This window comes from Dipodomys merriami, unplaced genomic scaffold (assembly GCF_024711535.1).
Source record: "Dipodomys merriami isolate MVZ:Mamm:240054 unplaced genomic scaffold, mDipMer1.0.p SCAF_9, whole genome shotgun sequence".
In the NCBI taxonomy this organism is placed as follows: Eukaryota; Metazoa; Chordata; class Mammalia; order Rodentia; family Heteromyidae; genus Dipodomys; species Dipodomys merriami.
In genome coordinates this window covers 25705864-25731955 of record NW_027206512.1, presented here as the reverse complement: position 1 = coordinate 25731955, position 26092 = coordinate 25705864, and the positions used below count along the sequence as shown (strand labels likewise).

Below are 26092 nucleotides of genomic sequence, written 5' to 3'. Positions count from 1 at the left end.
TATGCTGGATAGATGCTCTACCTTGTGAGCCATAGCCCTAGCCCATTGTGCTTATTTTTCAAACTGGGTCTCACTTTCTGCCCCATGCTATCCCAAGTAGCTAGGGTGACATGTGTGCACCACTATACCCAGCTTTTTATTGGTTGATACTGGTATCTTGCTAACTTTTCCTCAGACCAGCATCAAACACTGATTTTCAATATATATCTCCTGAGTAAGAATTATAGGTGTGAACCTCTCAGCATCATTGTGATAAACAAGTTCATGTTCATATCTCATGACCCTTTTTTAGATTGGGGGGGGTAAGGAATGTTGGGCCAGACTCATGCTGTAGGTCAGGCTGGCCTGGAACCAGAGATGCTCTCCAACCACAGCCTCTATATTGCTCTGGGATTATAGGCATGTACCACCACATCAGGCTGTCTGCTAACCCTTTAATGTTAAAACTTCTATCATCTACTTTTTTTTTCTTGGTGGTAGGGCTTGAACTCTGGGCTTGGGCGCTATCCCTGTGCTCTTTAGCTCAAGGCCAGTGCTCTACTGCTTGAGCCACAGCGCTAGTTCTCATTTTCTAGTGGTTTATTGGACATAAAGAGTCTCGCAGACTTTCCCAGACTGGCTTTGAACCGTGATCTTCAGATCTCAGCTTCCTGAGTAGCTAGACTTACAGGTGTGAGCCACCAATGCCTGGCTTATCATCTACTTTTTGTTGTTGTTGGTCATAGTGATTGATCTCAGGACCTCAGTACTGTCTCTGAGCCCTTCTGCTCAAGTCTAGTGCTCTACCACTGAGCCACAGCACCTCTTTCCTGCCCAAGCTGGCTCTGAACTTCGATGCTCAGATATCAGCCTCCTTAGTAGCTAGGATTACAAGTATGAGCCACCAGTACCTGGCTCATATCTATCTACCATCACTGAGTAGGACTATCATATGTTTCTTATAGTCAGTGTAAACAGTGACAAGTTACTACTGGGTTTTATGGGGTTTTGTTTTTTGGTGTTTGGTTTTTGGTTGTCTGGCTTGAACTCAGGGCCTGGGCACAGTCCTTGAGCTTCTTTGTGCTCAAGGCTGCTACCCTACCACTTGAGCCACAGCACCACTTTTGGTTTCTGAGTGCTTAATTTGAGATAAAAAGCCTCACGGGGACTTTTCTGCCCAGGCTCGCTTTGAACCCTAATCCTCAGATATGAGCCTCCTGTGTAGGTAGGATTACAGGCATAAGCCACCAGCACCCAGCTTTATTCACTTTTTGCGTGTGGGGCTTGAACTTGAGGCTTGGGCACTATCCCTTATCTTTTTCTGCTCAAGACTGATGCTCTCCCACTTGAACAACAGCTATATTCTTTGATGCTTTATTAGAGACAATAGTTTTCTTACAGTGCATTAAATTTATCATCCCAACAATGCCTCTGACAACAGATTTCTGATATGAAATCACTTACTAATCTTATTGCAGATGATTTTATGTGAAGTGTCTGTTTTCTCTTAGAATTTTATTTTATTTTTTTGGCAGTACTGGAGATTGAACTTGGGCCTCGGTCTCACTTGGCTTTTTCACTAAAGGCTAGTGCTCTATTACTTGAGCCATATCTCTACTTCTGGCTTTTTTACTAGTTATAATTGGAGTGATTCAGATATGTCTTGGTTGGCTTTGAGTCTCAGTCCTCAGATCTCAGCCTCCTGAGTAGCTGGGATTACAGGCATGAGCCACCCAGCACCAGGCCTCTTGGAGTTTTTACAAAAGCCTCTATCTTTGACTCTATCTTTGAGATTTTACTTAGGAGGTATCAAATTTTGGATCTCTTTTGAGTTCTTCCATCTGAGCGTTTTTCTTTTTTTTTTTTTTTTTCCTTAAAAAATTATTGTCAAGGTGATGTACAGAGGGGTAACAATTACATACATAAGGTTGGGAGTAAAGTTCTTCTCAAACACTCATTTTTCTCCCACATTCTCTCCTCCCCTCACCAAGTTGTACAGTTTATTTCCAACATATTGTCTTGTGAGTATCTCTGTTACATTGTTGTAGTTTTTTTTTTTTTTTTTTTTTTTTTTTTCCGGTTCTTGAGGCTTGAACTCAGGGTCTGGGCACTGTCCCTGAGCTTTGTACTCAAGGCTAATGCTCTACTACTTTGAGCCATAGCTCCATTTCTGGCTTTTTGTAGTTTTTGAGGTTAATTAGAGCTAAGTATCTCATAGACTTTACTGCCCAGGCTGGCTTTGCACCAGAATCCTCAGATTTCAGCCTCTTGAGTAGCTAGGATGACAGGTGTGAGGCACTTGGTATGTTTGGCATCACTATGTCTTCAAATATTCATTCTAACCTTTCCCTCCCTCCACCTTTGGTGGTCATGGGGCTTGAACTCTGGGCCTGGGCGGTGTCCCTGAGCTCTTCAGTTCAAGGCTAGTGCTCTACCACTTGAGCCACAGTGCCCCTGTCCACTCCCTTTCTAATGAAATTCCCACCATGAGTTCACTGACCTATCTTCAAGTCTTCTGCCTGCTCCTGTGTGCAGGAAAACTCTCTAGTGCGTTAGCCCCCCTGGATCACAACACCAGTGCTCAGCAGCATATTTACTGGGGAGCTATGTGTTCTCACAAGCACCTGTTCAGTCTTCAATTTATAGACGAGCCAAAAAGAGGTTGATTTGCTGGGCTTTGGTGGCTCACACCTGTAATCCTAGCTATGTAGGAGGCTGGGGATCAAGGTTCCAAATCAGCTCAGACAGATTGTGAGACTTTTATCTCCAATTAACCAACAAAAAAGCTGGAAGTGAAGGTGTGACTCAAGTGATAGAATTCCAGCCTTGAGCAAAGAAGCAAAGCAAGAGTGCAAAGCTGAGTTCAAAGCTTCAGTATAAACACACACACACACACACACACACACACACACACACACACACACACACACACACACACACACACACACACACACACACACACACACACACACACACACACACACACACACACACACACACACACACACACACACACACACACACACACACACACACACACACGAAACTATACTCCCCAAAAGAGAAGTCTGTGAGAAACTCTGAGAAGTGTTTTATAAAGTAAGCACTCTCGGGCTGGGAAGGTGGCTCAGTGGTAGAGTGCTTGCCTTGCTGCATGAGTTTCTGGGTTTGATTCCTCAGCACCACCTAAGCAGAAAAAGCAGAAGTGGCATTGTGTCTCAAATGGTAGAATACTAGCCTAGAGGGACAACACCCAGGCCCAGAGTTCAGGCCTCACAACCAACAACAACACCCCCCCCCAAAAAAAAAAAAAAGGGACTCAGAGCATTCAGCTGAAGAAAAACTGTGCAGAAAAGGTCAGATAAGTTGATGTTAGGGAAATGAACCCCAAGATATGTATTCAAATGTTTTTTTTTTTTCAGGTGATTGTTTCTAACACATTTATAAGATTATTTCTTTCTTGCTTTGTTTTTTATTTATTTATTTATTGTAAAGATACTATACAGAGGGTTACAGTTACATGAGTGAGGTAATAAGTACACTTCCTCTTGAACATTGTTACCCCCTCCATTGTTTTCCCCCTACCATCCCCTCCCTCCCTCCCTTCCCCGAGGTTCTTTTTTTTTTTTTTATTGTGATTAAGTGATTACATAATTTCCGGAATTTCACAGTATTGTGGAATAATGATGCTCATTTAAAGTCACAAGTTCATTCTAACTTTCCTGGAGCAAATTGTCTATCACAGTCTATAACATATAACGGTGTTCACATGTTATACACCATACATGTGATCAGCAGCATGGGGATATTTAGTAGTGGTTCAACCAGATGAGTGGGAGTTCTTTGTTTCTTAAGTCCTGTTAGTTTTGTTGTATCACCTAACATTTTGGATTTAGCATCCACTTATCAGGGAGACCATGTACCGTTTGTCTCTTCGCTCTTGGCTTAGCTCGCTCCTTCTAGCTCCATCCATTTCCCTGCAAATGCCATTATTTTGTCATTTCTAATGGCTGCATAATATTCCATTTTGTATAGATACCACAATTTTTGGATCCATTCATCTGTGGTGGGGCATCTGGGTTGTTTCCATATCCTAGCTATTGTGAACAGTGCTGCAATAAACATGGAGGTGCACGTGTCTTTGTATATTGGTTCCTGTTGTTCAGGGTAGATGCCTAGAAGTGGTGTGGACTGGGTTGTAAGGGAGGTCAATCTTTAGCTTTCTAAGGACCCTCCAGACTGCTTTCCAAAGTGGTTGTATAAGTGTACATTCCCACCAGCAGTGTAATAGGGTTCCTCTTTCTCCACATCCCCTCCAGCATTTGTCGTTGGCTGATTTGTGGATGTGGGACATTCTGACTGGGGTAAGGTGGTATCTCAGGGTTGTCTTTATTTGCATTTCCTTCACCACCAGGGATGATGAACATTTCCTCATGTGTTTCTTTGCCATTTTTATTTCTTCATTTGAGAAGTCCCTCTTTAGTTCCCTTGCCCATTTAGTATTTGGTTTGTTAGATTTGAGAGGGATTAGTTTCTTGAGTTCCCTGTATATACAGGATGTTAACCCCTTGTCTGATATATTGCTGGTAAATATTTTTTCCCAATTAGTTAGTTGTCTTTCTAGCTTGGTTGCGATAGATTTAGCTGTGCAGAAGCTTTTTATTTTAAGGTAGTCCCATTTGTCGAGTCTCTCTCCAACTTGTTGTGATCCTGGAACTCTGTTCAGGAAGTTCCTTCCTGTGCCTATTAGTTCAAGTGTTTCTCCGACTCTGTCCTGCAGTAGTTTCAGAGATTCAGGTTTAATGTTAAGGTCTTTAATCCATTTTGAGTTGATGTTGGTGCATAGTGATAGGCTGGGGTCCACTTTTAGTCTTCTGCATGTGGCTGCCCAGTTTTCCCAGCACCAGCGGTTGAAGAGGCTGTGTTTCTTCCATTGTATGTCTTTGGCTCCTTTGTTGAATATCAGCTGGCTGTAGGCCTGTGGATTTATTTCTGGATCTTCTATTCTGTTCCATTGGTCTTGGGGTCTGTTTTTGTGCCAGTACCATGCTGTCTTTGTTATTATAGCTCTGTAGTAGAGTTTGAAGTTCGGCATGGATAGCCCTCCCATATTGTCTTTATCCCCTAGAATTGTTTTGGCAATTCTAGGTCTTTTGTTGTTCCATATGAATTTTTGGACTGTTTTCTGTATTTCAGTGATGTACGTCATTGGGATTTTAATAGGAATTGCATTGAATTTGTATATTAGTTTTGGAAGTATTACCATCTTGACTATATTAAGTTGGCCTATCCAAGAGCGTGGAAGGTCTTTCCATTTCCTAGTGTCTTCTACAATTTCTTTCTTTAACTTTTTATAGTTTTCATTAAATAGTTCTTCTACATCTTTGGTTAGGTTAATTCCTAAATATTTTATTTTTTGGGAGGTTATTGTGAATGGGGTTGCTCCCTTTATTTCCCTCTCTTCTTGTACATTGTCAGTGTACAGGAAGGCAACTGATTTTTGTGAGTTTATTTTGTATCCTGCTATTTTGCCGAAGTGATTTATGATTTCTAAGAGTTTGGGGATGGAGTTTTTGGGATCGTGGAGGTATAGTATCATGTCGTCTGCAAAAAGGGATAGTTTAACTTCTTCTTTCCCTATGCGGATCCCTTTAATGTCTTTTTCTTGCCTTATTGCCCTGGCTAAGGGTTCCAGGACTATATTGAAGAGGAGTGGGGACAGTGGGCATCCTTGCCTTGTTCCTGATTTTAGGAGAAGTGGTTGTAGCTTTTCCTCATTAAGTATAATATTGGCTATTGGTCTGTCATAAATGGCTTTTATTGTTTTTAGAAATGTTCCTTCTATTCCTATTTTCTCCAGAGCTTTTAGCATGAGTGAATGTTGAATTTTATCAAAGGCCTTTTCTGCATCTGTGGCGATAATCATGTGATTCTTGACCTTGGCTCTGTTGATGTGTTGGATTACATTTATTGACTTACGTATATTAAACCATCCCTATGTCTCTGGGATGAAGCCTACCTGGTCATAGTGTATAATTTTTTTTATGTGTTTCTGGATTCTGTTAGCTAGAATCTTGTTAAGGATCTTTGCATCTGTGTTCATCAAGGAAATTGGCCTGTAATTCTCCTTTTTGGTTGGGTCTTTGCCTGGTTTGAGAATGAGTGTGATATGGCTTCGTAGAATGAGTTTGGGATAGCTCCCTCCTTCTCTGTTTCTCTGAAGAGCTTGAGGAGTATGGGTATTAGTTCTTGTTTAAAGGTCTTATAGAATTCTGCTGTGAATCCATCTGGTCCTGGGCTTTTTTTTGTTGGAAGACTTTTGATAGCTTCCTGTATCTCGTTATATGATACTGGTTTATTTAATTGGTTTACTTCTTCTTTGCTCAGTTTGGGCAACTTGTATTTCTCTAAAAATGCATCCATTTCTGCCAGATTTTCTTCCTTTAGAGAGTATAACTTTTGAAAGTAGTCTGTTAGAATTGTTTGGATATTTTGGGAACGTGTTGTGATTTTTCCCATGGCATCCCTAATCCTGTGAATATGGGTTTCCTCTCTTCTTTATTTAATTAATCTTGCCAACGGACCATCAATTTTGTTTATTTTTTCAAAGAACCAGTTTTTTGTTTGGTTTATTTTGGTTATAATTTTCTGATTTTCTAATTGGTTAAACTCTGCTCTTAATTTGGTTATCTGGCTTCGTCTAGTAACTTTAGGTTCCATTTTTTTCTTGTTTTTTTTCTAGCTGTTTTAATTGCAACATGAGATTATTTACTTGGTCTGTCTCCATTCTCTTGATGTAGGCACTGAGGGCAATAAATTTGCCCCTCAGGACTGCTTTTGCTGTGTCCCACAAGTTTCTTTGTGAGGTGTTTTCATTTTCATTGAGTTGTAGGAAATGCTTTATTTCTTCTCTGATCTCTTCTGTTACCCAGGCATTGCTAAGGAGAGCGCTGTTCAATTTCCATGTATTAGAGAAATTTCTGCGGTATGCTTTGTTATTGAGAGCTAGCTTGATTCCACTGTGGTCAGATAGGATACAGGGGATTATGTTGATCCCTTTGTATTTGCTTAAGTTCCTTGCATGAACTATGATATGGTCTGTTTTGGAGAAAGTTCCATGAGCTGCTGAGAAGAATGTGTACTGTGTTGTTTTTGGGTGAAATACTCGGTAGATGTCAGTTAATTCCGCTTGAAGTATGGCCTCACTTAATCCGGTAGTTCTTTACCAATCCTCTGTCTTTGTTGCTTTGTATGTCCCTCCCCCATGGTATAACCTCTGCTTTCACTGTATTTGATGTTGGTATAATTAGTGGAGGGGAAGGAAGAAAACAAATCGTTTAAATAGGGATACAGGTGGATCCATTGCAACAATGAGATGTACAAGTCGTTATGTGAAAAAATGAACTTTACAACTTTGGTGAGGGGGGAGGAGGTTGGGGGGACGGGGGGAGGATGGGAAGGGATAGGAAGGGGAAACAAAGGAGGAGGCTACAATGCTTGATAAGAAATGTACTCATTACCTTGCCCATGTAATTGTAACCCCTCTGTACAGTTTTTTTCACAATAAAAAAAAAAGAAAAACTGTACTTCATATATAAATGGATCAAGAAGTTTTTCTGAAGTATTATGTGATAACTGCTATCATAACCAATATCTTAAGCAAAAAGTTAGAAAGATGATGGCGATGGTACAAAAAACCTGTGTTCAATCCCTAGCACCAAAATGAAGAAATAAAAAGTATATTGAAAAAAATGGAGATTGTGGTTTCTATTGCCAGGTAGTGGTTCCCATTTTGGAGGGCCTGGTCATGTATTTTCTCCTATTCAGTTGATATGTGCTGTCCTATAAATTTCATGTTTTGTTTCTAGAACATGGATGAATACAAAATAATTTTAGGGCTGGGAAGGTGGCTCAGTGGTAGAGCGCTTGCCTTGCATGCATGCGGCCCTGGGTTCGATGCCTCAGCACCACATAAGCAAAAAGAAAAAAAAAGCTGGAAGTGGCGCTGTGGCTCAAGTGGTAGAGTGCTAGCCTTGAGCTGAAGAGCTGAGGGACAGCGCCCAGGCCCAGAGTTCAGGCCCCACAACCGGAACCCCCCCCCCCAAAAAATAATTTTACACCCACCTCTTCTGCCCCTTTCAACTGCCAACCTATTAAACATTTGAACATTGGTCTCTTGTAAGATCAATCTGTCATTTCTCTTTTTGTAATTTGGCATCCAAAAGCTTCATCATCTCATTTAGGTCCTTCTGAGTTTCTCAGATTTATTAATAGATTCTTTGTGTGTGTGTGTGTGTGTGTGTGTGTGTGTGTGTGTGTGTGTGTGTGTGTGTGTGTGTGTGTGTGTGTGTGTGTGTACGTGTGTACGTGTGTACGTGTGTACATGTGTGTGCATACACACATGTGCTAGTACCTAGGCTTGACTTCAGGGCCTCTTGCTCACATGTCTTATGACTGACACTCTACCACTTCAGCCATTCCTTCAGTTTGGCATTTTGCTGGTTAATTGAAGATGGAATCTTACAGATTTTTTTTTTTTCCTTTTTAGTCATGAGGCTTGAACTTGGGGCCTGGGCCCTGTTGCTGAGCTCTTTTTGCACTAGGCTAGTGCCCTAGCACTTTGAGCCAAAGCGCCACTTCCAGTTTCTGAGTGGTTAATTGGAGATAAGAGTCTCATAAGGATTTTTCTTCTCAGACTGGATTTGAATCTTGAAACTCAGATCTTAGCCTCCTGAGTAGCTAGGAAGAGCCACTGGTGCCTGACAAATTTTTCTACCCAGGCTGGTTTTCAACCACGATCCTCCAGGTCTCAGGTTCCTGAGTAGTTAGTATTGTAGGCAAGGGCTACAGGTACCTGTCTTATTAGTATCTGAAAGCATAGATAGAATCCATACTGGACACATTCACCTTTTGTGTTCTGAGTAGAATAGTACACAGAAACACTGTCAATTCCGTATTTGTTTTACTATAACCTTCTAACAGCATCCATGTCACAAGTTGGCTCTCATGGATAAGGTGCTGCCTAAATGTTTTTTAAGGACAAGGAGAAATCAGCTAGGCACTGGTGGCTCACACCTGTAATCCTAGCTACTCTGGAGACTGAGATCTGAGGATCTCAGTTCAAAGCCAGCCTGGGTCAGAACATCCATGAGACTCCAGTTGACCATCAGAAAACCGGAAGTGGAGCTGTGGCTCAAAGGAATAGAGTGCTAGCCTTAAGTACAAGAGGTCTGAGAGACTGGGCAGGCCCTCAATTCAAGCTTCACAACTGACCAAAAAATGAAAAGGCCAGGTGCTGGTGGCTTTCACCTGTAATCCAAGTTACTCAGGAGGCTGAGATCTCAGCATCACAGATGAAAGTCAGCCCCTGCAAGAAAGTCTCTGAGACTCTTATATCCATGAGACTCTTATCTTCAGTTGATTACAGAAAAAATCCAGAAGTGATGCTGTGGCTCAAGCAGTAGAGTGCTTGTCTTGAGCAAATGGAGCTCAGGGGCAGCTTCCAGGCCCCTAGTTCAAGCCCTAGGACTGACAAAAAACAAAAACAAAAATGAAAACAAAAAAAGCCCCAAATATGTAAAGTAGTAATTTTTTGTGTGTGTGGGTCAGTTGTGGGGTCTGGGGTCTGAACTCTGGGCCTGGGCGCTGTCCCTTAGTTCTTCAGCTCAAGGCTAGTGCTCTACCACTGGAGCTACAGCACCACTTCCTGCTTTTTCTGCTAATGTGGTGCTAAAGAATCAAACACAGGGCCTCATGCATGCAAAGCAAGCACTCTTATCACTGAACCATCTTCCCAGCCCTAAAGTAGTAAATTTTGATCCATCAGAAAGAGCAATCATTAGAAACAGACCTTGAAACGATGTAAAATTATAGATTTAAAAAATGTAAAAACATCATTATGTTGAAAAACGAAATTTACAACTTTGGTGGTGGGGTGGGGGGGCGGGAGGATGGGAAGGGATGGGAAGGGGAAACAAAGAGGAGGCAACAATGCTTGATAAGAAATGTACTCGTTATCTTGCCCATGTAATTGTAACTCTTCTGTACGGTATACTCACAGTTAAGAAAAATGTAAAAGCAGCAATCATGCTGGGCTCTGTTGGTTCACAAGTATAATCCTAGCTACTCAGGAAGCTTAGGTATGAGGATTGAAGTTCAAAGCCAGGTAGAAAAGTCCATAAGACTCTTATCCACACTTAACGAACATAAAAGCCACAGGTGGAGCTATGGCTCCACTGGTAGAACCTTGAGTGAAAATGCTAGGGGATAGCGCTCTAGTACTAGCACAAAACAAAAAGCAGCAATCACAACTATATTCCAGCAATTCCGGAAGGTAGAGAGAACATTAAGGGTGTTAAGGAGAAAAAGATTTAAAAAAATCCCAATTGAGCTGGACACCTGTGGCTCACACCTATAACCCTAGCTACTCAGGAGGCTGAGATCTGAGGATCACAGTTGGAAGCCATCCTGAGCAGAAAAGTCCATGAGAATCTTTTTGTTGTTGTTGTTAGTCGCGGGGTCTGAACTCTGGGCCTGAGTGCTGTCCGTCAGCTCTTCAGCTCAAGGTTAGCGCTCTACCACTTGAGCCACAGCGCTACTTCCAGCTTTTCTGCTTATGTGGTGCTGAGGAATTGAACCCAGGGCCTCATGCATGCAAGGCAAGCACTCTACCACTGAGCCATCTTCCCAGCCCATCCATGACAATCTTATCTCCAATAAAGAAAAAAATCTGGAAGTGGAGCTGTGGCTAAAGTGGTTGAGTGCTAGCCATGAGTAAAAGAAACTCAGAGACAGTGCCCAGGCCCTGAGTTCAAGTCCCAGAACTGGTAGACACCACAGAAATACCCCAATTGAACGGTGTGTGTGTGAGTGCAAGTGGGCACACGCATGCATGCACGTAAATGCATGCCAATCCTGGTGCTTAAATTCAAGACCTTTACACTCACCCATTCTTGGTGTTCTACCACTTGAGCCATGCCTTTAATAAATCAGTTGAACTTCTGGAGTTGAAAAATACAATGTAGGAGATGAAAAATACCTGGATGAGATAAGTGTTATTTCAGGGGACAGAGGTCATTGGTAGAGTGTTTGCCTAGCGTGCATGAAGACCTGGGTTCAATCAACAGCACTAGAAAAACAAGTGCTGAGATAACAGTATATTTTATATTGCAGAAGAAGAGAGAGAGATCCAAAATAGAATGGAAGGGGGAAAAAAAAAAAAACACCTCAGGGTCTCTTTACAACATTTTTTTTTTAACTTAGGGCAAAGCCTAAGAAATATCATACAATCCTGCAAAGTTAAATTTTAGAAATTACTCTGGATAAATTGGAAATAGATATAGATTCACTAGTCCTCAAAACATTTTGTCTGCAGATGGAAGGATCTGTGATTCTTAGAAAAACGCCCTGGGTTCTGTATTCATTTTCTCTAAGGCATCTTGGCGAGATGACAGGTAGGCACTAACCTGTTGGGTACATAAGCCAGGAAGCCTTCTTGGGCTTTTCTCAGTTAGCGGAGCCTTCAAAGCATGCTTAGAAGTAGGATGGATGGGCGGAGAATGTGGCTCACTGGTAGAGTGCTTGCCTAGCATGCATGAAGCCTTGGGTTCGATTTCTGAGTACCATATACACAGAAAAAGCCAGAAGTGGTGCTGTGGCTCAAGTGGTAGAGTGCTATCCTTGAGCAAAAAAAGCTCAGGGACAGTGCCTAGGCCCCGAGTTCAAAGCCACAGGACTGGGAAAAAAAAAAAAAAGAATAGGACAGGTGGGATCTTGGTTTCCTCAAAGCATTCATGTTTTAAAAAATATAAAATAGTAGCTTTTTTTTTTCCCCCAGGGCTGAGGACCGAACCCAGGCCCTTGCGTGTGCCGGGCAGGCGCCCTTCTTCTGGACTAAACCCCCAGCCCTTAAAAGACATAAAATAGTAAAAGAAAAAATCCACTGCAAATAATTAACTTAGAAATGGCTCTTGACAAAACTTCCTGAGAGAATGTTATAATTTCCAGGCACCAGAGGAAGATAAACTAAAATGGAAATAGAATAAGACTTTTATCTTTAAAAAGTGGGGCCTATTTAAATGGTGGCTCATGCCTGTATTTCTAGCTAATGCAAGGCAAGATCAGGAGGATCTGACATGTTAAGCCTGTCCTAGCAAAAGGTTTGAGAGACCCCCATCTCAACCTATAGCTGCATGTGGTAGTACACACTTGCCATCCCATGAATAGAAGGAGCCCAGCACAGACAAGACTGGTTATAGTGCAAGAGCCCATTTGAAACTCAAGCAAAAAGGAACCTTAGCTGTTTTGCTCAAGGCTAGCACTCTACTACTTTGAGCCACAACTCCACTTCTGGTGTTCTGGCAGTTAATTGGAGATGAGTCTCATGCACATTCCTGCCCGGGTTGTCTTTGAGCCATGATCCTCATATCTCAGCCTCTTGAGTAGCTAGGTAATATTACAGGTGTAAGTCACTGGAGCCTTAATCATTGTTTTAAGGAACAAGTGTCTGAGGATCTGCCATTATGCAAGGCTCCTTCTCCCACAGGAACACACAGGAGCTTGAAGGTTGTGTTCCTGGAATAGAAACATCTATAGCTCTCTTTAATGTTGATTATAATGTTTGGAAGGAACACTTGCTTGGTACTGGGGCTTGAACATAGAAGCCTCATACTTACATGCTCATGGATACACCCTGCCAATTAAGCCACAATTCATCCAGTCCAGCACTTTGCTGGTTGATTATAGAGAGAATCTCACAGACTTTTCTTCCCTGGTTGGCTCTGAACTACAATCCTCAGATCTCAGACTCACGAAGCACTCTATTTATAGTTGTGATCTACTGGCAAACAACTTGAAAAATTTTAACCAGTCTCAGAGTGTTGTCTCCTAAATTAATAGCTTTTTTACCCTATTCCCAGCATTTTATTATTATTTTTTATTGTGAAAATACTGTACAGAGGAGTTACAATTTACATGGGCAAGATAAGGAGTACAATTTCTTATCAAGCATTGTAGCCTCCTCTTTTGTTTCCCCTTCCCCTTCCCCCCTTTCCCCTCACCCAATCCTCTCCCCCCTCACCAAAGTTGTAAAGTTTGTTTTCGACATAACAACTTGTACATCTCATTGTTGCAATGGGTCCACCTGAATTCCTGTTTAAACGATTTGTTTTTTCCCCTTCCCCTCCACAAATTATACCGACATCAAATACAGTGAAAACAGGGGTTATACTGTGGTGGAGGGACATACAAAGCAACAAAGAAATAATCTTATAAATGTGTTAGAAACAATCCCATGAAAGAAAAAAACATTTGAATTCATATCTTAGGGTTCATTTCCCTAACATCACCTTATCTGACCTTTTCTGCTTGTCTCACACATAAACTAGTTATTGCAAATAAGGGAAACCATGGGACCTATGTTTCTTTGGGACTGGCTTACTTCACTTAATATAATTTTTTCCAAGTCTTTCCATTTCCTAACAAATGGGGCGATGTCATTCTTTCTAATGGAGGCATAGAATTCTATTGTGTATATATACCACATTTTTTTGATCCATTCATCTACTGAGGGGTGGGGTATCTGGGTTGGTTCCATATCTTAGCTATGGTAAATAATGCTGCAATAAACATAGTCGTGCTAGTAGCTTTAGTGTGGTCTTATTTTAGAACATTTGGGTAAATGCCCAAAAGTGGGGTTGCTGGTAGCTCTATGTGGAGTCTTTTAAGGAACCTCCATACTGCTTTCCAAAGTGGTTGAACAAGTTTACACTCCCACCAACAATGCAGTAAGGTTCCCTTCTGTCCACATCCCCTCCAGCATCTGTTGTTATTAGAGTACTGGATTATAGTCATTCTAACTGGGGTGAGGTGGTATCTCAATGTTTTGATTTGCATTTCTTTTATGGCTAGGGAGGTTGAACATTTCTTTATGTGTCTATTGGCCATCCTTCTTTCCTCTTCAGAGAAGTTTCTCTTTAAGTCTTTAGCCCACTTATTTATTGGGCAGTTGTTTCTTTGAGAGTTTGTTGTTGGGGGATTTAATTTTTGAGTTCCAGGTATATTTTAGATATATATGAGACCCTTGTCTGTTGTATGGTTAGTGATCTTCTCCCAATCCATGGGCTTTCTATTGATCTTGCTAGCTATGTCCTTTGCCATGCAGAAGCTCTGCAATTTCATGCAATCCCATTTGTCCAACATTTCTTTGATTGTTGTGTTTCTGGGTCTCTATTAAGAAAATTTAGCACAATAAAAAAAAAAAGAAAATTTAGACCTGTGCCAAGGAGACCTAGGCTTTCTCCTATTCCATCCTGAAATGCTTTCAGAGTGTCTGCTTTGACTTCGAGATCTTTGACCCATTTGGAGTTGATTCTGGTGCAGGGTGATATAGAAGGATCTAGCTTTAGTTTTCTACAAGTGGCTAACCAATTTTGCCAGCACCATTTACTGAAGAGGCTGTCTTTCTTCCATTCTAATTTTTTAGCTCCCTTATTGAAGATTAGATGGCTATATGTTTGTAGGTTGGTTTCTGGGTTTTCAATTCTATTCCATTGGTTCTGAGGTCTGTTCTTGTGCCAGTACCAAGCTGTTTTGATTACTATGGCTTTATAGTAGAGTTTGAAATTTGGTATTGATATTCCTCCAGCAGTGTTCTTTCCTTTGAGGAGTGTTTTTGCTATTCAGGGTCTTTTATTGTTCCATATGAATTTTTGGATTGTCTCTTTTATTTTCTTGAAGAATGAGGTTGGAATTTTGATAGGTAGTGCATTGAATTTGTAGCTAGCCTTGGGAAGTATTGCCATTTTCACGATGTTGATCCTTCCAATCCAGGAGCATGGTAGTTTTTGCCACTTTCTAAGTTCTGTTTTGATTTTCTTTTTCAGGTTTTTAAAGTTTTCATGATAGAGGTCCTTCACTTCTTTGGTTAAGTTAATTCCTAGGTATTTAAGTTTTTGTGGAGCTATTACAAATGGAGTTGCTTTCCTAATTTCAACTGCGCTCTTCTCATTGTTGGCATATAGACAAGCCATTGATTTTTGAGGGTTAATTTTATACCCTGCTACTTTGCCAAAGTTTTGAATCAGCTTGATTAATTTGGGAGTGGAGTCTGTGGGATTCTTTAAACAAGATCATGTCATCTGCAAAGTGGGAGAGTTTTACTTCTTCTTTCCCTATTTTGATCCCCTTTATGTTTGCATTTTATCTTATTGCTGTAGGTAGGCATTCTATTACTAGATTGAAGAGAAGTGGAGAGAGTGGACATTCTTGTCTTGTTCCTGAGTTGAGGAAATTTCCCAGCATTTTATTATACCTAACTTTTACCCGGAGCTCTAGATGTACAGTTGCAGTATGTAAATGATATTTTACTTGGGTTTATAAGATCTCTGAAATTGAATTAGAGTTAGTGTTAAGATACCACTTCTTTCATTCACTTTTCTCCATCAGTGGCCTAGTATCTGCCCTGTCTTACAATTTTGCAGGATTTGCAACCTTCAGGAAGTTCTAGCAGGCTATACCTTGAGAAGAGGGACCTGGCCAGCACAAGCACAACCTGCTGGTGGGTGGGGATGTCTTCTCATCTGAGAACAATACCTAGATGGAAAAGGAGAATCAACACATACCGTGAAGGAATGTGTGTCTTCAGGCTCCGTCTCGTTGTCTGGTCTCCATCTCTGGTCTAGGGTGTTCACAGGTCAGGACCTCTTGGGTCAGGCCCTATGAAGGAAGAGGCTAGGAGAGCAAGGGTGGGAGGGTGGGTAGCTCCTGTGGTGGCCAAATTATACCTCTACCTCTGTTTTTGTTGTTGTTTTGGTTTTTATTTTTGCTCGGTTGTGGGGCCTGAACTCAGCGCCACTTCTAGTGTTTTCCGTTTATGTAGTGCTGAGGAATTGAACCCAGGGTTTCATGCATGTGAGGCAATACTTTACCACTGAGCCACCTTCCCAGCCCCATCTACCTCACACAGGTTAGTGGCCAACCTACTAGGCATTTCAGTGCAGATCTGTTCTAAGTTGATTCACAGAATTTGATGGGAGCCTTACACCACCAGAAGAAGGTTGTACTTGCAGTTTTAGCAGACCCAAGTGAAAGGCACACTCAGGAACCTGCACTCTCATCCAGCTGCTCACAGAGCCATTCTGCTTCCCCCTGGTTAGTCTAGAACTAAACAGGTAGGATTAAAATTCATCTTCACACACAGTCTCAAAGAGTGGAGAGCTTCAAAGATTGAGAGAGAGAGAGAGAGAGAGCTACACAGAGTGAGACAGAGATAGAGAGGAGGAGGGGGAGAGAGAGACAGAGACAGAGATAGTGAGACAGAGACAGTATAATCCCCTGACCAGAGCGTGGTGGGCTGCGTTGTCTTTTAGGAGGTTTAACCAGATGAAAAGGTAAAGGAGCCAAAACAAAGGAATGGGACACAAGCCCCAAAGAATTTATTCTAAAAGCTAAAAGAGCAAAACTTCTCCGAGGAGAAGAGGCTCCAGGGCCTGGTGACCATTGGTGTGAAGATACTAGTCCCCCTTCTTCCCTGTGGCCCTCCCCCGCTCATTCCCTGTGCAGAACCCTGCCTCCCCTGACAGTTGACAGTTACTGGATGGACCACGGCCTCCATCTTTCCCAAAGCTATTCAGGTGCTTCTAAATCTCCCCTAGTAGGGAAGTGGTGAGATTTTAAAGAAAGAAGGAGATGATGGAACACCTCCCTCCAGAGGGATTCAAATAACTGCAGAGCACTCTGAGAACTAGTCAACAGTGAAAGAGAATGTGTCATGTGCTGCCTGTGGGAATATAGAAAATGGTCATCTGATGGACATTGGTGGCTCACACCTGTAATCCTAGATGTCTAAGAGCTGAGGATCTTGGTTTAAAGTCATTCCAGGCAGAAAACAGATGACCAGCAGAAAGCAAATGGAACTGTAGCTCAAGTGATAGAGTGCCAGCATTGAATGGAAAAGCTAAGGGTCAGTGCTATGTCAATGGAAATTTGGGAGAGAAATGTTAATTTACTCTAAAATTATTTTTATTTCATACAAGCAAAGGACAGCTTCCTCCTAAGTGTGGGATTTATTATGGAACGATGAATGGACCACAAAATAGATTCATTGAACTCCTAAGAGAGCAAAAGCCCTGGACTGTGAGCAGCGAGCACAGAAGAAATGAGAACATTCCTTGGCCCCTCTCTACCCCAGATGTCCCCACTAAAATCTACCCAAGTAACTTCTGGATTTTCTGAGGTAATTCTCTTTTAAACTTTTTTTCTTGGGCTGGGAAGGTAGCTCAGCGGTAGAGTGCATGCCTTGCAAGCATGAGGCCCTGGGTTCGATTCCTCAGCACCACATAAACAGAAAAAAGAAAAGCCGGAAGTGGCGCTGTGGCTCCAGTGGTAGAGCGCTAGCCTTGAGCTGAAGAGCTGAGGGACAGCGCCCAGGCCCAGAGTTCAGGCCCCATGACTGGCAAAAAAAAACAAACTTTTTTTCTTGTACTGAGGGGTTATTACATTCACCAGGTAATGTGTACATGTTTTCTTGGACAATGCCAGAGTTCTCTTGCTGTCTCCCAGTTTTTTCCTCCCAGTCCCACTAGTTCATTTTCAACATGGTGTGTTTGGATGAGAGGCTGTGGGAGGTCATTAATCTCACAGTTGGACCACGGTAAGCCTGGGTAGGTGGTGATGGCCAAATCATGGAAGGCCTTAAGATCTGGTTTGGAGCTGTAGCAAATATTCTAGACCATTACAGATGCACTGAGAGCTTTTCAGGGAGCCAGGGTCCCAGCCCATTGATAGAGATTTCTGAGACCCTAAAGTAGGGAAACAGAAGTAGGGAGACTGAGTAAAAGACTGGGTCCTAGCCCTCATGGACCCCACCCCTCAGAGTGGACAAGGACATCGATGACACTGCTTGGTTGTTAAAATGTAGACCATGAGATGATGGACAGCAATAGAAAGCAGATAGGCAACTGTTGCATTATGTACAGAGTTTGAAGAGCTCTCAGAGACACAGGCTGGCTGTAAAAGGGCACTGGCCACACTCCAAGGATGGGTACACAGGGCAAAGAAAACACATCTTTGGTAGGAGAAGGTATAGAACTGGTATTTGGACATGAGCTCTGTGGGACTCAGATGTTTGTTAGCTGAGAAGAATGGGTTCTTTTTTGAACATTGAAGTATTATAGCTTTTGATTTGGGTAGCATTTCAGGAGTTTCACATACATAGTTACATATGTACCTATACAAAATCCATTAATTTGCACACTTAAAATCTATGCTCAATTTTTTTTTTGTGTACCAGTCATAGGGTTTGACCTCAGGGCCTAGACACTGTCCCTAAGTTTGTCTGCTCCAGGTTATTACTCTACCCCTTGAGCCACAGGTCCACTTCCATCCCATTTTGTGGTTAATGGTAGATAAGAGTCTCAAGGACTTTGTTGCCAGGGCTGGCTTTGAACTGTGATCCTCAGACCTTGGCCTTCTGGATAGATCAGATTGCTAATATTGTCTCATGATCAGAATTCAAAATACCCCTTTCCACTTACAGATACTGATTCATATTATTTTAAAGTCTACAAAGGGAACAATTGTCAGTCAATCACTAGCCAAGAGACATTTGTAAGTCAGAGACTTATCTGTACTTGCTTTTCACATCAGTTTTAGTACAATGGAGTCTCAAACCTATGTATCAAGGGGAAAATAACTGTATAACTGCTGTATAACTTCTCTCTTTCTCTTTTCCTCTCTGTCTTTTTTTCTTTATCTCTGCCTTTCTATTTATTTTCTATCTTTGCCTTTCTGTTTATTCCCTCTTATCACTGTTCCTTTTGCCCTCCCTGATCCATACATTTAAAAAAAAAAACAAAAAACTAGCTGAGTACTGGTAGTTAACTCATGCCTGTAATTCTGGCTACTCAGCAGGCTGATGATTGCAGTTGGCAACAAGCTGGTCTAGGAAAGTCCCTAAGACTCTTATCTCCAGTTCAGCTAGATGTGGATCTTTGCTCAGGTGGCAGAGTATCAGGATTAAACAAAACAGCTAAGTGACAGTGCCCAGGCTGTGAGTTCAAGTCCCAATCCTGTCATGCACATACAAATAATTACTAACATATAATGGTGAAATGATAAATTTTAAAATCATGGCTTCATAATTATTACTATTTTCAAAATGGATGAAAGCAGGTGTTTCTCTCCAGCTACTTCATGAGCAAAGTAGTCAAAAAGAATTGAGAAACAACTTAGCCAATCCACATAATATACATATGCGTGCATTTCTCTATAGTTTATACATTAGAGAAATGATATATTTGCTAAAAGAGGCGACAGAATTGAAAAGGATGGGGACAATTACATGACACATTTGAATGCACAATTTGTCACCATACCTTGGGAGGCTTGCTATAAGCTCTAGTCCATCTAGCATTTAAGATTTGAAGTTAGTTAAACTTCCTGCTGACATGACCCCTTCTGATGGATGTTGCCTTTTGCTTTTCCATCCATTTCAAAGTGAAACAGGAGAAGCTCTTTTTAAAACAGAGTAATAACTAGTCTACGGAATGTACTTGAGAAGCAGATGTCACCACAGAGAAAGGCTTTGTTTTTAGGAAAGCAGAAAGGAAGGAAGCAACCATGAATGATTGACTTTCATAGTAAGGACCCAAACAAATGCCAGGGTATTTTGTGGAAATCATTGCAGAAACATTTTCCTGTCATTAGTGTGAGTCCTTTGGTGAATGAGTTTTTAGTTGTAGCTATTTTCTATGATTAAACCCAACAATAATATGCCAGTCAGTTTCAGGAGTACTGGCAGCTTGCCAAAGCTCTTGAGAACTGGGTCAACTAGTAATCAAATCTAAGATATCCAAATGGCTTTGGAACCAGGCTCCTATCTTATTGAAAGGTTCTGTATTGGAAGGCTTAGAGCACAATATATCTGTACTGCAGTTCAGCAGCTTTGGAGCATGCCACCATTTTCCTTAAGGAGAGAGTGAGTTGGGAAATGTACCTCAGGTAGAATATTGCCTTAGCATGTGCAAGGTTTGGGTTCCACCAAGTAGAACAGAAGAAGAAGGCAAAGCAAAAGAAAGCAAAAGAAGAAGGGAAAGAGGAAAGCAGAGAAGAAATATGGAATGGAAGGAGAAGGAAGAGGTGGAGGACTGGAAGGAAAGAGGAGGATTAGGAGAAAGAGGAGTAGGAAAAGGAAGCACAGGAAAAGAACAAAGAAGAAGAGAAAGCTGACTAGGAGGGAGGTGAGGAAGAAGAGCAGGCGTAGAAAAAGTAAAGAAAGAAGAGACAGGAGAGGAGGATGGAATGTAAACATGACTAGGAAAGCAAATCTGCACAAATGTTCAAAATAATATCTGCAATACTTTATGTCATATTTAAGTGACTTTTTAATGAACTCATGAGTTTACAGAATTCAATATAATTGTCACAAAATCAGTTGAAACCACTTCATGGATTTGTCTATCTCCACAACATTTATTTTCTTTCCATGATTTGATTGATGCTCATTGTTTTCTGCAGTGAAATACAAATTTTAATTTAAAAAATCAATTATAAAATCAATTCACATCTATGAATTCTGCATCAAAGTGTTATTTTGAGATTCTCCTAGACATTCCTAACGTCCACCTAACCCCTGGTAACCACTGGTCTTCCATTGTTGTGGAAATCAAAAGAAAATCTAGGCACTGGTGGCACATGCCTATTTAAAAAATCCTAGCCAGGCTGGGAAGATGGCTCAGTGGTAGAGTGCTTGTTTTGCATGCATGTGGCCCTGGGTTCTTTTCCTCAGCACCACATGAGCAGAAAAAAAAGCCAGAAGTGGCACTGTGGCTCAAGTGGTAGAGCACTAGCCTTGAGCTGAAGAGCTGAGGGACAGTGCCCAGGCCCAGAGTTCAGGCCCCATGACCGACCAAAAAAAAAAAAAAAATACAAAATGTCCTAGCTACTCAGGAGGTTGAGATTTAAGAATTGTGGTTCAAAGCCAGCCTGGGAAGGAAAGTCCATGAGACTCATCTCCAGTTAATCACCAGAAAAGTGGAAGTGGAGCTATTGCTCAAAATGGTAGAGCACTAGCCTTGAGCAGAAGTGCTCAAGGACAGAGCCAGGCTCTTGAGTTTAAGCCCCATAAGCAACAAAAAAAAAAGAGAAAAAAGAAAATCTTCCAATACTGTTACTTGACTCTCTCAAAGCATAGTAAAATCTTTAGACTATAGTCCAAACAACTAACAACAATGACAACAACAAATTCCTGTTGTAGCTGGGTGCCAGTGGCTCAGGCCTGTAATCCTAGCTACTCAGGAAGCCAAGATGTGAGGACTGCAGTTTGAAGCCCTGGCAGAAAAGTCTGTGAGACTGTTATCTCCATTTAACCACCAAAAATCTGGAAGTGGAGGTGTAGCTGAAGTGGTAGAGTACTAGCCTTGAGCAAAAGAAGCTTAGGGACAGCACCCCCCAGAGTTCAAGCCCCAGGGCCGGCAAAAAATAACAAAAAAACCCTGTTGTGACATTTATAAGATTATTTCTTTGTTGCTTTCTATGTCCCCCCCCCCCCCCACAGTATAACCCCTATTTCACTTGATGTCGGTATAATTTGTGGAGGGGAAGGGGAAAAACAAATCATTTAAATAAGGATATAGGTGGACCCATTGCAACAATGAGATGTACAAGACGTTATGTCGAAAATGAACTTTACAACTTTATTGGGGGGGCCCCCCTGCGGGGGGAGAATGGGAAGGGATGGGAAGGGGAAATAAAGGAGGAGGCTACAATGCTTGATAAGAAATGTACTCATTATCTTGCCCATGTAATTGTAACCCCTCTGTACAGTATTTTCACAATAAAACAAAAAAACAAAAACCCTGTTGTGGTAGAATTATAAGACTTGCAGACCTATCAATTGGCTGTGGAAAGTGAAAAGAAGAGGAGGAGCTGGAACACAGCATGTGGAAATAGAGAAAAGAGCACTTGATTTCTTACCAGTAATGATTTTCTACTTTTCAAAGGTTTTGTTTAATTCAGTCAATCCTAATGCTTCTGAGTGAAATCAGTCTGAATCTCTCTGCTGGCTGATAGGTGGGGTGTTCAGAGGATTTGTACCAGAATTTTCTCTAGTATCAGGAACTAACTTAAAAGAGTTAGTTCTGTTTGTAGGATGAGTACACACCCTAAGTCAAGCATGTCTGAATGGCTTCTGCTAATGTATTGTGGGAACTAACTACAATGCTGAGTACATGACTGTTGCCTGGTAGCCTCAGGAATCAAGCTTCTACTATGATCTGCTAACTCTTGTTTGTTGTGGGTCCTTTGGTTATTTCAAGAACTCAGCACACTGACCTGGTGTCCACAATCAAATCAAAACTGAAGTGGGGATCAGTTTTCACAAAACTCATTAGTACTATTGGTCTCAGCACACAAAATCTTTAAACTTTGATAAGAGAAATCCTTAGATTTGATACATCTCATTACCAAAGTCATGATTTCTAACAGGTGTGAAGAATCCACTTTTCTAAGAAGACCTAGAGTATTAAGGTTGAAGTTGTGGTTCAGAGAAAGTCAGCAACTTACCGTATACCTTCAATCCTTGGGTCTGCTTGAAGTGTCTGCAAAATGGAATTGTAGCTAGCAAGGGTGACAGTGTTTAGGTGATGTAGTAGTATGTTAAGCTCCTTGCATAAAATAATTCACTTAATCATCCCAAAGCTCTGAGTAGATAGTTGTTGTTTGATTGCCTAAGCCAGGATATTGAGCTGCAGAGAGAATAAGTAACCTAACGAGATTTCTCAAGGTCACTGTGAATAGTGACCAGCCCTCATTTTTGTTTCCCAACAGCTCTAGAGATAATTCTGACTTGTGAAGGATTGACTGAATTCTAAACAAACACATGAGTGGCTTGAATGAATGTGTGTTTTGTTTCTAAACAGCCTCTAATCTTCAACTCTATCTCTGACAATTGAATTTTGCATTATTCCCAAAATCAAGTCTCCCACCAATCTCAATGATATATGTTTGCTCAGAAAACTCACAACTGAGGAAAGAAACATTTTTTTAATGTGTTTGCTTATTCACTTATTCCTTAAGTACTTTGTGCCAGAAATATAATTTGTGCTGTTAAAACTACAAAGTATCCATGAGGTATGTAGGTATGTTTATTTCCTTCCTTCCTTCCTTCCTTCCTTCCTTCTCTCTCTCTCCCTTCCTTCCTTCCTTCCTTCCTTCCTTCCTTCCTTCCTTCCTTCCTTCCTTCCTTCCTTCCTTCCTTTCTCTCTCTCTCTCCTTCCTTCCTTCCTTCCTTCCTTCCTTTTTCTCTCTCTCTCTCTCTCTCTCTTTCTTTCTTTCTTTCTTTCTTTCTTTCTTTCTTTCTTTCTTTCTTTCTTTCTTTCTTTCTTTCTTTCTTTCTTTCTTTCTTTCTTGGCTTGGGTACTGTCCCTGTGTTCTACCACTTGAGCCACAGCATCACCTCTGGTTATCTAGTGGCTTATTGGAGATAAGAGTCTCATGGACTTTACTACTTGGGCTGGCTTCAAACTGTGATCCTCAGATCTCAGCCTCCTGAGTAGCTAGGAATACAGGCGTGAGCCACTGGCATCTGGCTGAGGTTATGTTTTCAAGTGACTAAAAACATGATCTTCCGTGTCATAGTAATCTTGTGGTTTGTTATATTATAACAATATGATTTTTAAAAATTACAACAGAGCTATTAGCTAATTAGGTTATTATAAGAATTAAAAAAATATAAATGAGGCAAAGTATATAATACCTAGCAATGACTATCTACTTACTGGAGTTATCTGCGGTTTTAACCTTAAGGATTCGGTGGACTTGTGAGGGAAGGACTATCATACTCCTATGTGTTAAATGTAAGGATAGAGAAAGGCCAGATAGCTGGGTACTGGTGGCTCACACTCAATCCTAAGATCTTAGCCCCTCAGGAGGCTTAGGATTCTAGGATCTTAGAATTGAGGTTTCAAGCCAGCCCATACAGAAAGTCCATGAGACTCTTCTCTTCAAATTTGCCACCAAAAAGCTGGAACTGAAGTTGTGGCCCAGGTAGTATAGTGCTCGCTTTCAACAAAAAAGCTCAGAGACAGTGTCTTGGCCCTGAGTACAAGCCCCAGGATGAGAGAGAGAGAGAGAGAAAGAGAGAGAGAGAGAGAGACAGACAGAGACAGAGAGAAAGAGAAAGAGAGGGGGGAGGGAGAGGGAGAGGGAGAGAGGGTAGAGAGAAAGGGAGCAATGGAAAGGAGAGGGAGAGAGAAGGGCAGAGAGGGAGAGAAAGAGGGAGAGGGGGGAGAAGGGAGGGAGCAGGGAGAGTGAGACAGAGAGGCCAAAGTTTAAGATAAATTATTTCTGGGCTGACAGAAACAACAAATCAAAGAAAGTTTGGACAAATGAAACTGCAGAGCTTCTGCATGGCAAAGGACATAGCTAGCAAGATCAATAGAAAGCCTACGGTTTGGGAGAAGATCTTCACTAGCCATACAACAGACAAGGGTCTCATATCTAAAATATACTAGAATTGAACAAATTAAATCCCCCAACAACAAATCCTCAAACAATTGTCCAATAAATAAGTGAGCTAAAGACTGAAGAGGAAATACAAATGGCCAAATAGACACATGAAGAAATGCTCAAAACAACATTGAGATTCCACCTCACCCCAGTTAGAATGGTTATAATCAAGAAATCTTATAACAACAGATGCTGGAAGGGATGTGGCCAAAGGGAACCCTACTGCATTGTTGGTGGGAGTGTAAACTTGTTCAGCCACTTTGGAAACCAATATGGAGGTTTCTCAAAAGACTACATAGAGCTCCCCTACGACCCAGCAATCCCACTTTTGGACATTTACCCAAATGATCACAAACAAGGGCATATACTAAAGCTACCAGCCCAACTATGTTTATTGCAGCATTATTTACCATAGCTAAGGTAGGGAACTACACACACACACACACACACACACACACACACACACACACACACACACACACACACACACACACACACACACACACACACACACACACACACACACACACACACACACACACACACACACACACACACACACACACACACTTGAATTCTATGCCTCCATCAGCTCCATTTGCTAGGAAATGGAAAGACTTGGAAAAAATATTAAGTGAAGTAAGCCAGGCCCAAAGAAACATAGGTCCCATGATTTCCCTTATTTGCAATAACTAGTATATGTCTAGGACAAGCAGAAAAGGTCAAAAGCTGTTGGGTCTTCGTCTGTCCCATGAAAGACAGATGGACGGGGTCCGAGGAAAGGTAAGTGCGGTGCTCACCCGTTCCCCAGCCTCCCTCAGCCCAGGAGACAATCAGACACAGCAGGGAGCCAAATCCAGCAGGTAGAAAAACTCGTTTATTAACAGAGCAGCCCCTTTTAAAGACAAAAAGGGTGGGTGGTATGGTAAGGGAGGAAGAGGAACCAATCACTGTCAAGGTCACACCCTATCATTCACCTGAGCCTTCACGGGCTGGTTAGGTAGTGATCAGAAGATCAATTGGGGTCTGCCCACTCTGCTCTCCCGGAGCCATCTTGGCTGGCCATGTGCTCTACATAAATTAGGCTCTGCCCACTCAACCCCCTCCCAGCGCCATCTTTGCTGCCCATGTGCTCCACAAAAAGCTATGTATATATAACCATATAAGATGGTGTTAAGTGAAATGAACCCCAAGACAGGATCATAAGTGGTTTTTTTCTTTCTTGCTATTGTTTTTAAAGTACTTATAATGTAATATATGATTTTTTTTGTTTCTTTTGAATGTGCTTTCCCCATGGTATAACCCTTTTTTCACTGTCTTTGATTCCGGTGTACTGAATCTTATATATACACTTTTCTAATTTGGAGAGGGGAAGGGAAAAAACAAAATGATTAAATAGGGATACAGATTGACCCATTGTAACAATGCGATGTACAAGACACATTTTTGAAAATGAACTTTATAACTTGTTGGGAGGGAGGGAGGAGTTGGGGAGGTGGGGAGGGAAGGAATGGTAGGGTAAAAACAAAGGAGGAGGTAAAGATGCTCGATAGGAAATGTACTCATTACCTTATTTATGTAACTGTAACCCCTCCGTACAGTATTTTTA

At 41.5% G+C, this 26092-nt stretch overlaps 2 pseudogenes; one reads left to right on the top strand and one right to left on the bottom strand.

Annotated features, from left to right (window-relative positions):
• LOC138820873 (UDP-glucuronosyltransferase 2B15-like) overlaps positions 1-26092 on the bottom strand; it is a 111579-nt pseudogene that overhangs the window by 64819 nt on the left and 20668 nt on the right.
• The window catches only part of LOC138820874 (RE1-silencing transcription factor-like), a 67074-nt pseudogene that overhangs the window by 28333 nt on the left and 12649 nt on the right, over positions 1-26092 (top strand).